General features: G+C 44.9%; 1 protein-coding gene across 4 annotated transcripts in view; it reads left to right on the top strand.

Annotated features, from left to right (window-relative positions):
• The window catches only part of Eva1c (eva-1 homolog C), a 90,132-nt gene that overhangs the window by 11,944 nt on the left and 65,042 nt on the right, over window positions 1–13,146 (top strand). The window contains exon 2 of one of the 4 annotated variants that reach the window (XM_019205185.2): window positions 11,831–11,941. The exons of the other annotated variants lie outside the window; for them this stretch is intronic. The gene's annotated coding sequence lies outside the window, so the exon portion shown is untranslated. The remainder of the gene's footprint in view (window positions 1–11,830; window positions 11,942–13,146) is intronic. 4 annotated transcript variants of the gene reach the window in all.

The following is a 13,146-nucleotide window of genomic DNA, read 5'->3' as shown; positions in this document are numbered from 1 at the left end:
CAGGCTGGGCTTAAAATTGCCATCCTCCATTATTCTGGCTTTTCCTCCCTTCTTTCCTCCAAGGAAATTGCCTGTGTCTTTGCCCCTCTGGTCTTCCACATTTCAAGCTGGACTACTGGTTGTCATTAGTGCCTAACTAAAACACTACTCTGTGAAGTAGTGTGCAAGTCCAGGCTTGAAGGTGTCCAAGTCACACAAGTCAGTGTGCATCTGTGACACATCTCAATTATTTTGAAGTGTCAGTAAAACAGTGACATGAGGCAGGGGCAATTTTATTTAAATGTTTAAAAGGTAGAGAAATTGGGTGTGGTGGCCCATTGTGATCCCAGCACTCTGAGGGGCTGAGGCAGAAGGGTCTCAAATTCAAGCTTAGCCTGGGCAACTCAGCAGTCTTAGCAAGATCCTGTCTCAAATAAAAAAGAAAAGAAAAAGGCTGTGTATGTTGCTCAGAGCAAAGGCCCTGGGTTCCATTCTCAGTACAGAGTAGGTGCAGGGAAGGGGGGAAAGGTGTCTGTACTGAGATCTTCTTCCCCTTGGTGTCTGTTCTTCCTTTCCCTGCACTCATCCTTCCTGCCCCTTATGCTCATCCCACCTGTCTCTGCACACACATGTGCAGGCAGCCTAGGCGCACTCACGTGTGTGCTACTTCTGTGCAGAAGTGCATGCTCTGTGCTGACGTACACTTACTAGACACATGTAGAGCCCATGTGGCTATGGGACTGAGCACAGTGGCAGGGTCACCTTGAGCAGAAGGAGAGTTCTGCATTGGTCTGCAAAGAGAGCCGCCACCTCATCTCAGAGGTCGCGAGACCTTGGGACAGCTCCTCCTTACAGACCGTGCTCCCTTTTACAGGCAAGTCACAACTCTACTAAAAATATTTCTCTCCTTTTGCCAAACACAGAAAGTATAGCATTGTTTCCAAGAGAGGGAGCGGGGCACCAGCAGGAATGGGTGTGCAGTATTTGTACAGCTTCATGACTCAGTCCATCTGAATTTCCAAGCATTTTAAGAGCTTTGTTAAAAAAAAAAAAAAGATCTATTGTGCAGCTCTTGGCACTGAAGAAAATAGCAGGCTTGTCAGAACTCTGTTTCAGATTTAATTTTCAAGTGGGTGATGTAAGAATGCTGTCCAACGGGAGGGTTTTGCTCATTTCCTCGTCTCTGCTCATCTTGCTACTACTGTAGGACCCCAGCTTTCAGAATCAGCTCATCGTAAGACAACAAAGTATCTCTTCTCTTGACACTCTCTTCATAGAAAGTTATCGTGTTCTTAAGCAAAGGTTAAGATGCTGTTTTAAGGAACGTGACTTCTGGCAATAAAAGTAAAAACGTACTGACCGTGTGTGTAATATATATCTACACTTCTTCATTGGTATACACAGGGGTCTGATTCCAAGAACCCCCTCAGATGCCAAAATCCTTAAAGGCTCAAGTCCCTTGTATAACATATTTGCATGGAACCTGCACGTGTCCTCCTGTACACTTTAACTTATGTCTGCATTATTCATAATGCTGAACATGTTAGGTAATGAGTTGGCATAATGCATTGTTTTGGGATAAATAACATGAAAAACTCTGAAATGTAAAAAGAAAAAAACCCAGAAAAGCTGTAAATAAAAATCAACTAAATCCAAAAAATAAAAAATAATGTGAAAAAGAATATGTGCATGTTCAACACAGACACACATTTTCCTCCCTAATGTTGGTTGGATTCATGGATGTGGACTCTATAGATATAGGAGACTATATATATATATTTTTTTTCAGATCCTCCTGTTGTAAGAAGCTACTACTCTTTTTCCTAATATGGTTTTGAAAATGGAGGCCTAGCAATGTTGTTGATCTTCCCCAGTGCCTCACCCAAGCAGTATGCACTTTTTGGGTATAGATACCAAAAAAAACTTCAGTATGAAGATGCTCTCTGTCCTAGTTTTCTTCTCCAGATGTTGAACAGTGAACAGTGATTTTTTTTCTCACTTCATATATGTTTTATGTAGAGTACGCATTTGGTTCTCCTCTCTGCCCATTCTTCTTAAAGATTATACAATAGACTTACTTATAAAAGAAAGAAAGAAACAGTATCATATTCAAGCCCTGGATTCCTCTCAACCACAAATAGATGATAGGTGCTGGGCTGGTAAACCCTCTCAGGATGTTGTCAGACAGCTGTTCATGAGATGGGGTAACTTCTTACTCAAACCACACATTTGGTCCTACATTTGATGTAGTCTGTCCTCAACAAAACAACCTGTTTCCTTCTTCCTGGTTTTCAGAAAGTTCCACTGAAGCCTCTCTACTTCTTCATATTGGGAAATCTGACATGGAAACCCTGTATATAGCATGGATTACACCAGGCTGGCTCTAGGATAAAACCAGATTGTGGACAAGAAGGTCAGTCTGTGGAAATAGACACAGATAAATCCACGTGGCTGTCTGCACCCTGGGTCATTTACTATGAGGAATCTCTGATTAAGGATAATTTCTGAGTTTACTGCTCCTATATGTGGAGCTAAAACATGAACCAGGGACCTTCATCATTAGAAGATAGTCAATGATGACCTACAAACCAACCTCGAACTACAGTCGTCTATGGAACTTTCTGGAACCTTCTGTAACGAAACTCATTACCGCCAATGAGTCTTTGATGAAATTCTACTTTGTACCATTTATCTTCCTTACTTTCATATTCTCTTTCTGTGGGGAGGTAAATTATAGGTAGGGATTAGGCAGTCTGATGTATTAATTGAGAGCTTTGCTGTAAAGAATGTCAAATGTTTGTGATTCAGTCTCATAGACTGGCTTAAAATTGCAGAGTTGGAGGTTAGGTTGTAAATTAGTGTAATTATCATTATTATTACTCAAGCAAGCTGTAGAATCAGACATTTTCTGACGGTATCTACAGTTTAATGATGGGGAGAGAGACTTTGCAGGAATTACAGAAGAACCACAAGGGAATTCTGCAGAGTATGCAGGGCCCAGGGCTGGTTCCATTGCACACTAAATCCTTCCTGGACTTTAATAAAATTATCACCAAGCAAATAAGTCACCGAAGGACAATATGCAGACTTTAGCACAGAACTGCCTAATAGAAATATAATGCAATCTACATTTGTACTATTAAATATGCCAGTGGCCACAAAGAGAAAGTAAAAGGAAGAGGTGAAATGAGCTTCCATAGTAAATTTTATTTAACCCAGTGTATCAAATGTTATTATTTCAATATTAATCAATATAAAACATCTATTAATGTGATATTTTATGTCCTTTTTTGTGAAGACTTGGGAATCTAGCAAGTGTTTACACTTATGGCACATATGAGTTCAAACTGGCCTCATCTTGAGCTCTCTGGAGCCAAGCATGGCCGGTGGCCACCCTTCTGGGCAGTGTAGCCTGGGAGAAATTTAGGGCAGGGCATTGGGTAAAGGCTGGAGCCTTGCACCTGATGGGACAGCACTTTTGGTGAGAGCACTTTTTCCACTGAGCTGGCTGTAGTGGCTTAAGTATAACCTGTTTCCTCCAAAAGGCAGGTTGAAATTTAGTTCTCATTATGAGATTTTAAGACATGGGACCGAAAAGGACATTTAAGAGGTGATTCTCTGCCCTCATGGATAGATTAATGGATTAATGGGTTATTTTGAGAACGGGTCCACTGTAAAGCCAGTTTGGTTAGGTCTCTTATGGGACACGTGTCTTCACCACATGATGTCCTATGCTGGCATGGGACACTGCCAGCAAGAAGGATTCACCACGTGCAGCCCTTCGATCTTGGACCAGAACTATTCATAAATCAATTTATTATTTATTTAATGTTCAATATTTATTACTATTTTTCCAGACACAGAAAAAATGCAAAAATAGTACAAAGACATACTTTATACCTTTCACTCACACTCCCTAATACTACCACTTTGCCACACTTGCCTTGTTCTTTTTTTCTAAATTATACACAAGATCTCCTTCATGCCTAAATATCCCTATGTGGGCCTTAAGAATGCAGATAGACACTTTTTTTTTTTTTTTTTTTTAGGTATTAGGGATCAAACTTGGGACCTTGAGCTTGGTAGGCAGTTGTGGCACCACTTAGCTAAGTCCCCAGCCCAGATAGACTCTTACATAGTCAAAATAGTGATCACAATCAGGAAATTAACTCTGCTACAATCATATTTTCTAATCCCTCGGTCAAATTTCACCAGTTGTCACAAAAATGTTAAGTTGTCCTTCAGTATCAGAGGGGGACAGATTCCAAGACACCCCGTGGAACCAAGTCCCCCATGTAGAATGGAGTAGTATTCACATTTATGTTGTGAACATCCTCTTGTTTTAAATCATCTCTAGATGACTTATACCACTGAACGCAATGTAAATTTGTACATAAATTGTGTAGTCCCTACCATTTAGGGACTAAAGACAAGGAGAAAAGTCTAACCACATTTAGGACAGATGCAATTTTTCCCTGGAAATGGTTTTGATCTGTGGTTGGTTGAATCCATGGATATAGAATCCATGGATGTGAATGGCGGACTGTACTTTAGAGTAAGAGAGCATCCCAGATCACACATTATTTTCAATTGTCGTGCATCCGGAGACTCCCATTAATCTGAAGCAGCTCCTCAGTCTTTATTGTTCATGACATTGGCATTGGCCATTTTGGATGTTGTGTGTTTCCCAAAGACCCAAACAATAAAGGTCTGTTCCCAGGGTGGCAATATTAGGACGTGTTGGAACTGGTATGCTATGGGTTTTAGTGGGAGTTCCTTAAGTCACTGGTGGCAGTCCTAGAAGGAGACATGAAGGGGATTGAGGGATCCTGGTCTCCCTCTCTCTCTCTCTACTTCCTGTCTTGTGTTATCTGCTCCCCTGTGTGTGCCCTGCCATTGCCATCTTGTGCCCTCACAAGAAGCTCAAACCAGCAGAGCTGCCCAATCTTGGACTGGAACCTCCCAAACCGTGAGTTAGATAAGCCTTTTCTCTTCATAAGTTAATTGCCTCAGGTTTATTGTTGTAGTAATGCAAAACGGACTGACACAACTTTCTTGAAGAATACGTGGCACATGTTGTATAGAATCCCCTTTAATTTGTATTTGTTTGATGTGTACTCCTGGTTGTATTCTTATGCATTTGGGGCAGGACTGTCACAGCCAGAGCATTGGGTTCTGGATCATCACACCAGGTGAATGTCCTGACACTGTGTCATCCTGAAGTGAGCGTTGATTATTTGGTTGAGTTGGGGTGAAGGCCTCTTCTAGGTCGAAGAAGTCAGTGCCAGCCTAACTCACTAAGATGAATGGGTCCTCTCCCTTAGCAGTCTGCCCAGCAAGGCTGAAAGGCTCTTGAACTCAGGACAAGCATGTCTTAGGTCAGAAGAAGGGAAAAAGGACAGGTTCTAGGATCTGGAGCTTGAGTAAGGGAAATGGTCCAGGGAAGGCAGCACCCAAGCCTCTCTGGTGTTAGGATGGGCGTGAGGAGAGAGTGCTGGGTATGGAAGGGGCTTTGGGTTAGAAGGGGCTGGGGAGAGAGCCAGCCTTTGCTCACCTGCAGCCTGGCTGAGGGTTGTCACGGCCCACAGAGCACACTGCTATACTTCACACATTTTCTTTGCAGTTCTGTACCCAAACAGAGCAACTCCTTCTTCCTAAGTTCTGGCTCACCTTGCCGCTCCTTGTGTTTTCTTCTGGCCTCCATGGCTCCCTCCCAGATTAGCCCCTGGAATCATTTCTGTTAAGGTGATGCCCTGCCTGGCACTTCTGCCGAGTCACCTTGTTAGTAAACAAGTTAGTAAACTGTTCATCTCCAGATCAGGCACTGTCCTTACCATTAAAATGCGGCAGCCTGAGGCAGCCCCTTGGCTGCTGGCAAAGAGCTGACCCCAGGGAGGCAGCTTAATGGTTGGTTTAATGTGAGCAAAGCTTGGCTTTTTTTCTGCAAGTGTGCAGGAGCAGTGGGTGGGTGCAGGTTGACGGGGGCGCTGTTTATGCCACCTCCAGATATCTCAGGCCTCCTGTTGTCCCTGGGCTGAAGCAAAGGAGGTTGGGGCGATGGGCAATTTTCCCTATCTGCATTGCTGTTCATATATTTGCCTGTGGCTGTTTGGGCCTCGTTATCAGAATGTGTTCTTCCCTCTCCTTTGTTCCTTCTTCTTCATCTATTTACCTTCACCTGGGCTTCTAGTGCTGCTGGAGGAGAACCAGCTGTGGAGATCGTTTCCACAACAGACCCATACTCCCCAGCCTCAGGTAGTCCTTTACCGGACTTTTCTGCATGCTTTTGACAAAAACAACAAGGAATGGAGGTGATATCAAAAAGATGAACATCTATCCAGAGCCGATGCTGGGCAGAGGAGTTGTGGGCTGAATTATGTCCCCTCACAAAAGACATGTTGAAGTCCCAACCCCTGGTACCTCAGAATGTGACCTTATTTGGTGTTCACGTTAAAATGAGGTCACTGGGGTGGGCCCTGATCCAACACGACCGGTGTCCTAACAAAGAGGGAAACTTGGACACAGACAAGCACACAGGGAGAATGTCACATAAAGACTGGAATCCTGTTGCCATGAGCCTAGAAGCTTCTAGAAGCTGAGGCCTGAACCCAGCCTAGAGTCTTCAAAGAAAGCCCATACTTTCATCTCAGACTTCTGACACCCAGAAGTGTGAATCACTCTTTTTTGTTGTAAGCCCCCCGTTTCATAGCTTTTTCCCCAGCCCTGAGAAGGTCTGAGTGCTTCGTGAGAGCTGCTCATTTAATCTCCACAATGACCCCGAGATTAAAGTTGTTATTTTTATTTTATAAATGACCATCCGGATCAGAAAGGTTGAACAGTTTGTTCAGGGTTCCTTGTGCTGGTAAAACCCCCTAAGAGTCAACCCTGCAATACCTGGCTTCTGCATCATCTTCTCCCTATTCCTCCCGTCACGCCCTGCCTCAGTCTGCTTCATGAGGAACCATCTTCGTTGTCTCCTCTCTTAAATGTCTACCTTCCCCAGCATCCCCAGCCACACAGTTCTCACATAGCCATCTGTCTGGGCTGGGCCGCCACTTGACTTGCTGTCTTCCCCAAGGTCGCTTTCAGAACTTCTGACAAGGCCGGGCAGGCTCAACCTCTGCAGGGCAGAATCACAAAGCCCACTCTTCGGTGCAAGCGAATGGCAGCACCAGCTCAAAACCCAGAGGCCATGCCTCAACCCACCCTCTCCCCGGGCCCCGGGTCCCCTCCAACCACACTTGCTGTTTCTAGGGCTAATTCTTCAGCACAGTCACAATCAGCTTCGAGGCCCAGTGCAAAATGAAAGTGTGAGGGAGCTGGGGGTGCAGCTCAGTGGCACAGCACTTGCCAGGCATGCACAAGGGCCTGGGTTCAGTCTCCGAAATTGCCAACAATAGATAAAGTTGGTCCCTCATTCCAAAACCAGATGAAAACGTTGGTTGAAGTTACTTAAGCTGGGGCTGAGGCTCAGTGGCAGAGTGCTGCCTGTCATGTAGAAGGTCCTGGTTCTGTCTCTCTCCCTCTCCCTCTCTCTTCCTCCCTCCCTCCTTGTCATGTTGTTATACATTCAATGTTCTCCTGAGTAAAGGAAAAAACATTTTAAAGGATTAGAACTAGTTTGTCTTTCTCTTACACAATGTCAGTTTTAAGTGTAACTACAAGAGCATTTAACTCAGATTTCTTTTTAAAAAAATCACGGAATTGACACAGTCTATATATAAGCGTTTAGCTTGGATGTGAAATCACAGAAGTGACACAATTTTTACTTTTAAGTGTTTCTCCCCCTCATGACAACGCTGAGAAAACTGAAAGAAACTAATTCGAATGTTTTTATTTCATCACTGCATCTTCTGCTGCCCCTCTCTGCCCTTGGCTTATGGTGAGTCAGGAAAAACTCCAAGGACAGAGAACTGTGAGCTCCTTTCTTCCTCTCTACTTCTATGCCATCATTTCAAAGGCTGGGGATTTAACTCAATGGTTCCAGCACCTGCTTTTCAAGCTCAGTAGACCCAAGTTTGATTCCTGGTACCAAAAAAAACAAAACAAAACAGAACTTTACTATGTCATCTTTTCTAGCATATGAGGTATAGTCACAAAAATAGTTAATGTTAAAAAATTTTTTAAATTTGTTACAGTAAAAGACCCAACGCCATTAATATCCCTGAAAACACCCTTGATCCGAACACACATCTGTCCCACCATTGTTGCCCCTCTCTGAAGCAGCTCTGGAATCTTCTTTCGTGGATGTCTTTCGTTGTGCTGTCATGGCTGCTTCGTGCCCTGAATCAACTCACAATATTTCCTTTTCATGATCCTTTTGTCTTTGGGGAAGAGCCAGAAGTCACATGGTCGAATCCAACGAATAAGGCAGAGGTGGATGAAGACACACTCGTGTTTGTCCAACCTTATCTTTCTGTTGGGTAACGTGCCGCAGCAGCATTCACCATATTTTTTTTTCCATCGTACCTTATAAAAACACTCATGAAAGAGGACTTCCAGAACTGCTTCGGAAAATGGCAAGAATGGTGGAATAAATGTGTTCTAAGTGAGGGGAGTGTTTTGAGGGGGATTAAGGGCAATGCGTCTTTCATTGTTATAAATTATAAAGCAATCGTAAATGTTCGCTGACTTTGTTGCTCACACTGTGTAAATCGTTAGCTATGAGCAAAGTGAAAGGAGTAAGGGAGGCTGGAACGAGGGCTTTTGGTTGTCCCTGTCTCTTAGCCTGGCATTGCCTTCCTCTAGCCGTTGAAGCAGATTCTGGTTCTCACTGAAAAGTGTGGCCCATAGAGCTGTCAGCATCTGCCACAGACTCAGTTGTATCCATAACACGCTTGTCCTGTGCTCTCCTTGGGCGTTGCTGAACCTCCGTTCTCTGTGGGTCCTCTTTGATCTGCGCCATGGGAAGGAGGTGACCAGGCATGGCCGTACCTCACACGGCAGGTGGCTCCCCACATACGTGCTGTGTTGTCCCCTGGGAGCACTGATAAAACTCAAGTTGAAAAATAATTAAGAATGTCAACATGGCGACCGCAGAACATTAAACCCCTCACAAGTCCCTTTGGTATGCGGAGCCCTGTGTGTCTCTCCGGGCCCTGAACCCATGAATTTGACCCTGATTTCAGTTCCTCCTGCCCCCTTCTGCACTGCACACTGTCCCATTAAAAGCTGTCCTCACGTCTTCACTGTGGGTCTCTACTGTCCATTCCACACAGGCCACTCAGGATTTCTCTGCCTTGCAAATCTGACCAGCGTCACCCTGTGCACAGTCCTGCAGTAGCTCTCACCCGCCTTCAGATGCAAGTCCAAACTCCTTTACAAGGACTGCTTGCTCCCAGCCTCAACTCCCATCTCACACCCTGCATTCCAGCTGTGTTGGAGATTGAGACGCTTCCTTGGAGTCTCTGCACATCTCTCCCTGCGGGTCCTTTCCACTTGGTCACCTGCTGTTTCTGCAGGCATCATCTCTCTCTTGGAAGCCCTTCTCACCTTTGGGCAAGTCAGATTCATCCCCCCCATATATCCTATTGCAGCATTCACCTGCTGGGCAGGTGCAATAATCAATTCGCAGCTCTTATCCTTAAGGCCAGGGCAGCATCTTGGTCTCTTTTTAGCAAAGAATGGAGAAGTGGGCACTTTTGCCTTCCGATGGCATTGGGAATCTCTTGGAGCCCTCAGGCTTCCCAGAACTAAGCTGTTCAAGTGCTAGTAAAAGTCACGGCTCCCAGTCCTTACTGTTTCCTCTTCCAGTCTGTCAAGTAAAAGCAACTCACCATGCCTGGCCTCTATACTCAAAGAGTTTTCAGGTCCCTATAGATGCAATTTATCTTTGACTCAACTTTATTAATTCATGTAAAGTCTCTATTTCTCTCCCACCCTTCTCTTTCTGTACGTTTAAGATAAACCTGAGCACAATTTTGCAAACAAACTTTAAGGTAGTGAGAGGGCCTGAGCAGTTCCTCCCTGCTGTAGTTTAGATCTAAAGTGGCATCCTAAATCTCAAGTGTTTGGAAGGGGATTGGATCGTGGGAAGCTGGCTTGTTGTTGGAGGTGGGGTTTGGTCAGGAGAGGTGGCCGCTGGGGCCGTGGCCTGGAAAGGTTCCTCTCCCTTCCTAGGGCCTCCCTCCTTTCTCTGCTTCCTGTCTGCCACCATGAGCAGCTCTCCTCTGCTACACCCCTCTGCCATGCCATTCTGCCTTGGAGTCTCCCAACCACACAACTACGAAACGTCTGAAATGTGTGCCAAAATAAATGCTCCTCCTTTTAGTTGTGGGTGTCAGGTACTGTGTACTGGGGTTGGGAAAGTGACTAAAACACTCCGTATTCCAAAATCCTGCACAGAGGTATTAGGGGGAAGATCTGTCAATCTGGGAAGGCCTGAATGAAACTCCTTAAGTAGGTATTTTCTGTTAGCCACATCACTCAAACATTAGACAGTACCAAAGCACCGTATTGAGAGGCCATTTTAAACAATGAAGTCACCACCAGCAGCGATAACAAAAAACCTAAAATGCGAAAAACATGGTACTAAGTAGGCCATGATGTGGACCGTTGTTTACGTTGTTTATTATATGAGAGCTGACACAGAAAGGTTGAATACTGCTTTGTTCTCAGCTGGGGGAATAATGTTTCAGGCGACGCAAATTTGTTACCTCTGCCCATGACCAGGAAAGCGTCTGAGGTTTGTTACTGAGTAGGTGGGTTTCCAAACGCAGAATCCACCCATGCCCAGAACTGATCGTGTGGACACCAGTGAACTGGCCGACTGATTGTCAGCTTATCCATCGATGAACTACGGGTCTGATTTTCAACTTGTCTGTCCAGAAGACAGCTGGGATGAGACGTGTAAAATGAGGCAATGGATGGAGAACGGGCTGAGGGAGGTAGAAGGAACAGGGTCAGCGAAGAAAGAGTTAAGAGCTCACAGGGGAAGACAGAGAGTGTGGGCCATTTCATGAAGCCGAGCCTGCTAGGGGAGGCTTCAAACCGGCTTTGGGGCAAGCGTGCCAGGGAATCACTTAAGGATGAACACGAAGCCCGACCTGTGCTCACAGCAGCTCTTGACATCGCTTTGAAACTTTAGGAACTTCAGGCGCTGGTTCTGTTACCCGCTCGGGGAACAAAGCATGTTCAGTCAGGAGTACAACCGAGCTATCCTCTTCCCACCCCGTCATTTCCACTTTCAAAATAGCTTTTTAAGGTCTATCATGCTGCTTTTGAAACAGCATCGCTAAAGTGTAAGAAAGGTTTCACTCTTAAGAGCAGTGAAATTACTATATAATTTTCCAATTAACCAAATAAAACACTAAAGACGAGCCCTTGAGTCTTACTTTCTACTTTGAAGGTAGCATGCCCACTGTGATCATCCTACACATCTTGAAAGTGGGCAGAGGTGAAATGAGTTGTCCCGTGCTGAAAGCTCTGTACGAGGTGGGCTGGAGACGGCTCCTTTCTGCCCTCACGTCTGGGGTTGGCTTTACAGGTCCTTCTGGTTGATCAGTGACCCTGAATGTTTCTGAGAGCCTTTGTTGTCCACAGGGAGGCAGCCCCTGATTTGGCCAATTCCAAGCAGCAAAGCTCAAGTATAGATTTCATATGTGAGTTTTAAGTGCTAGTAAAAGTGGCATTAAGTTATCAAATGCACCGAGATCCTGGCTTCATCGCCAAGTGGCGGTGGGGTTGGGGGATCGCTCTGCATCCCAAAGAAAAGAAAAAGTGTTTTGTGTAGATGCTGGGGGAAAATGGGGATTGATCTAGTTACTTCTAAGATAATCTAATCCAGATGGTGTTCGTTGCATCGCTTTCTGAGTTTAGTACCTGGTCACAAACAAGGTGTTCATTTTTGTAGGATTTGAAGTGTTTGGTTGAAAAAGCACAGAGGAGCTGCTACCAGACCAGTATGGAATATAGTGACTGTAACCTAAAGATTGAAATTCAAGACCAACACAACACATTTAGGGTAATTTAAAATATTTTATTACTATTATTATGTTAGTGTTATAATTTGTGGGACTGGGGATTGAACTCAGGGCCTTTGCACTGAGCTACATTCCCAGCCCTATTTTATTTTTATTTTTGTTTTGATACAGGATCTTTCTAAATCACTAAATTGCCCAGGCTGGGATTTAACTTACAATCCTTCTGCCTCAGCCTCCCAGAGTGTTAGGATTACAGGTGTGTGCACCACCACACCTAATTTAGAGTAATTCTTAAATTAACTCCTTTCTCTCTCTCTCTTTTCTTCTCTCTCCCTCCCCCATCTGTCCACACGCACCAACAGTAGATTGAAGATATTCGGAAAAAACTTGTCCCTGTAATGAATACGTAGGTTTTTTTCCTTGTTAGTGTTCCCTAAATAATACAGTGTCATCCCTAATCACACAGCATTAGCATTATTAGGTATTACAAGGAATCTAGAGAGGAGTGAAAGGATATGGGAGATAGGTTTTATGGAAATATTTTGCCATTTCATATAGGGAATTTACAAATCTGGCTATTTGGGGGTCTCTAGGGGCTCCTGGGACACCCAGGGACCTGTCTCTCTCTCTCTCTCTCTCTCTCCTCTCTATCTCTCTTCTCTCTCCATACAGGATTTTTTTCTTTTTAGATAGGGCTGCAATATGCAGTGCAGGCTGGCCTTGAACTCACTATGTACCCCAGGTTGGACCAAACCCAAGAGATCCTCCTGCCTCAGCCTCCTGAGCACTGGGATCACAGGTGTGCACCACCACACCCAGCTCTATATGCATATAATGTAGGGAAACTTTCAAGTACTGGTTGCTGATGAAGATGAACTGGACCCTTCTGCTCTCCTTCACCTTTGATCAGTTCTTGCTCTGCAAGTCTTCCTCACTCATTCTTACCCATTATTCACTCAGAAATGGTTTGTTGCTCTGCAGTCTGCCAGGCTCTTTCTAGATGGTGAGGATGCAGCCAAAACCAAAGCAGACTCCTTGTTTACATCCCGAAGAAGCAGACCTGGTATCTCTAGGTATAAAAGTACAACAGCCTTCGGCCTGCGCGGGAGCTCCCGGCCTGCGCGACAACAGACCCAGGAAGGACCCAAGGACCCCAGAGGGGGTTTTTTTCAGCTGCCTGCCTACCTGCCTGTCTGCGATCACCCGGCGGCGTGCGCGTGAGCTCCCGGCCTGCGCGGGAGCTCCT

The sequence above is a fragment of the Fukomys damarensis genome, unplaced genomic scaffold, assembly GCF_012274545.1.
Source record: "Fukomys damarensis isolate Sample0158 unplaced genomic scaffold, DMR_v1.0_HiC HiC_scaffold_24, whole genome shotgun sequence".
Lineage (NCBI taxonomy): Eukaryota > Metazoa > Chordata > Mammalia > Rodentia > Bathyergidae > Fukomys > Fukomys damarensis.
Note: the sequence above shows the minus strand (reverse complement) of the source record. Positions and strands in the feature narration are given on the sequence as shown.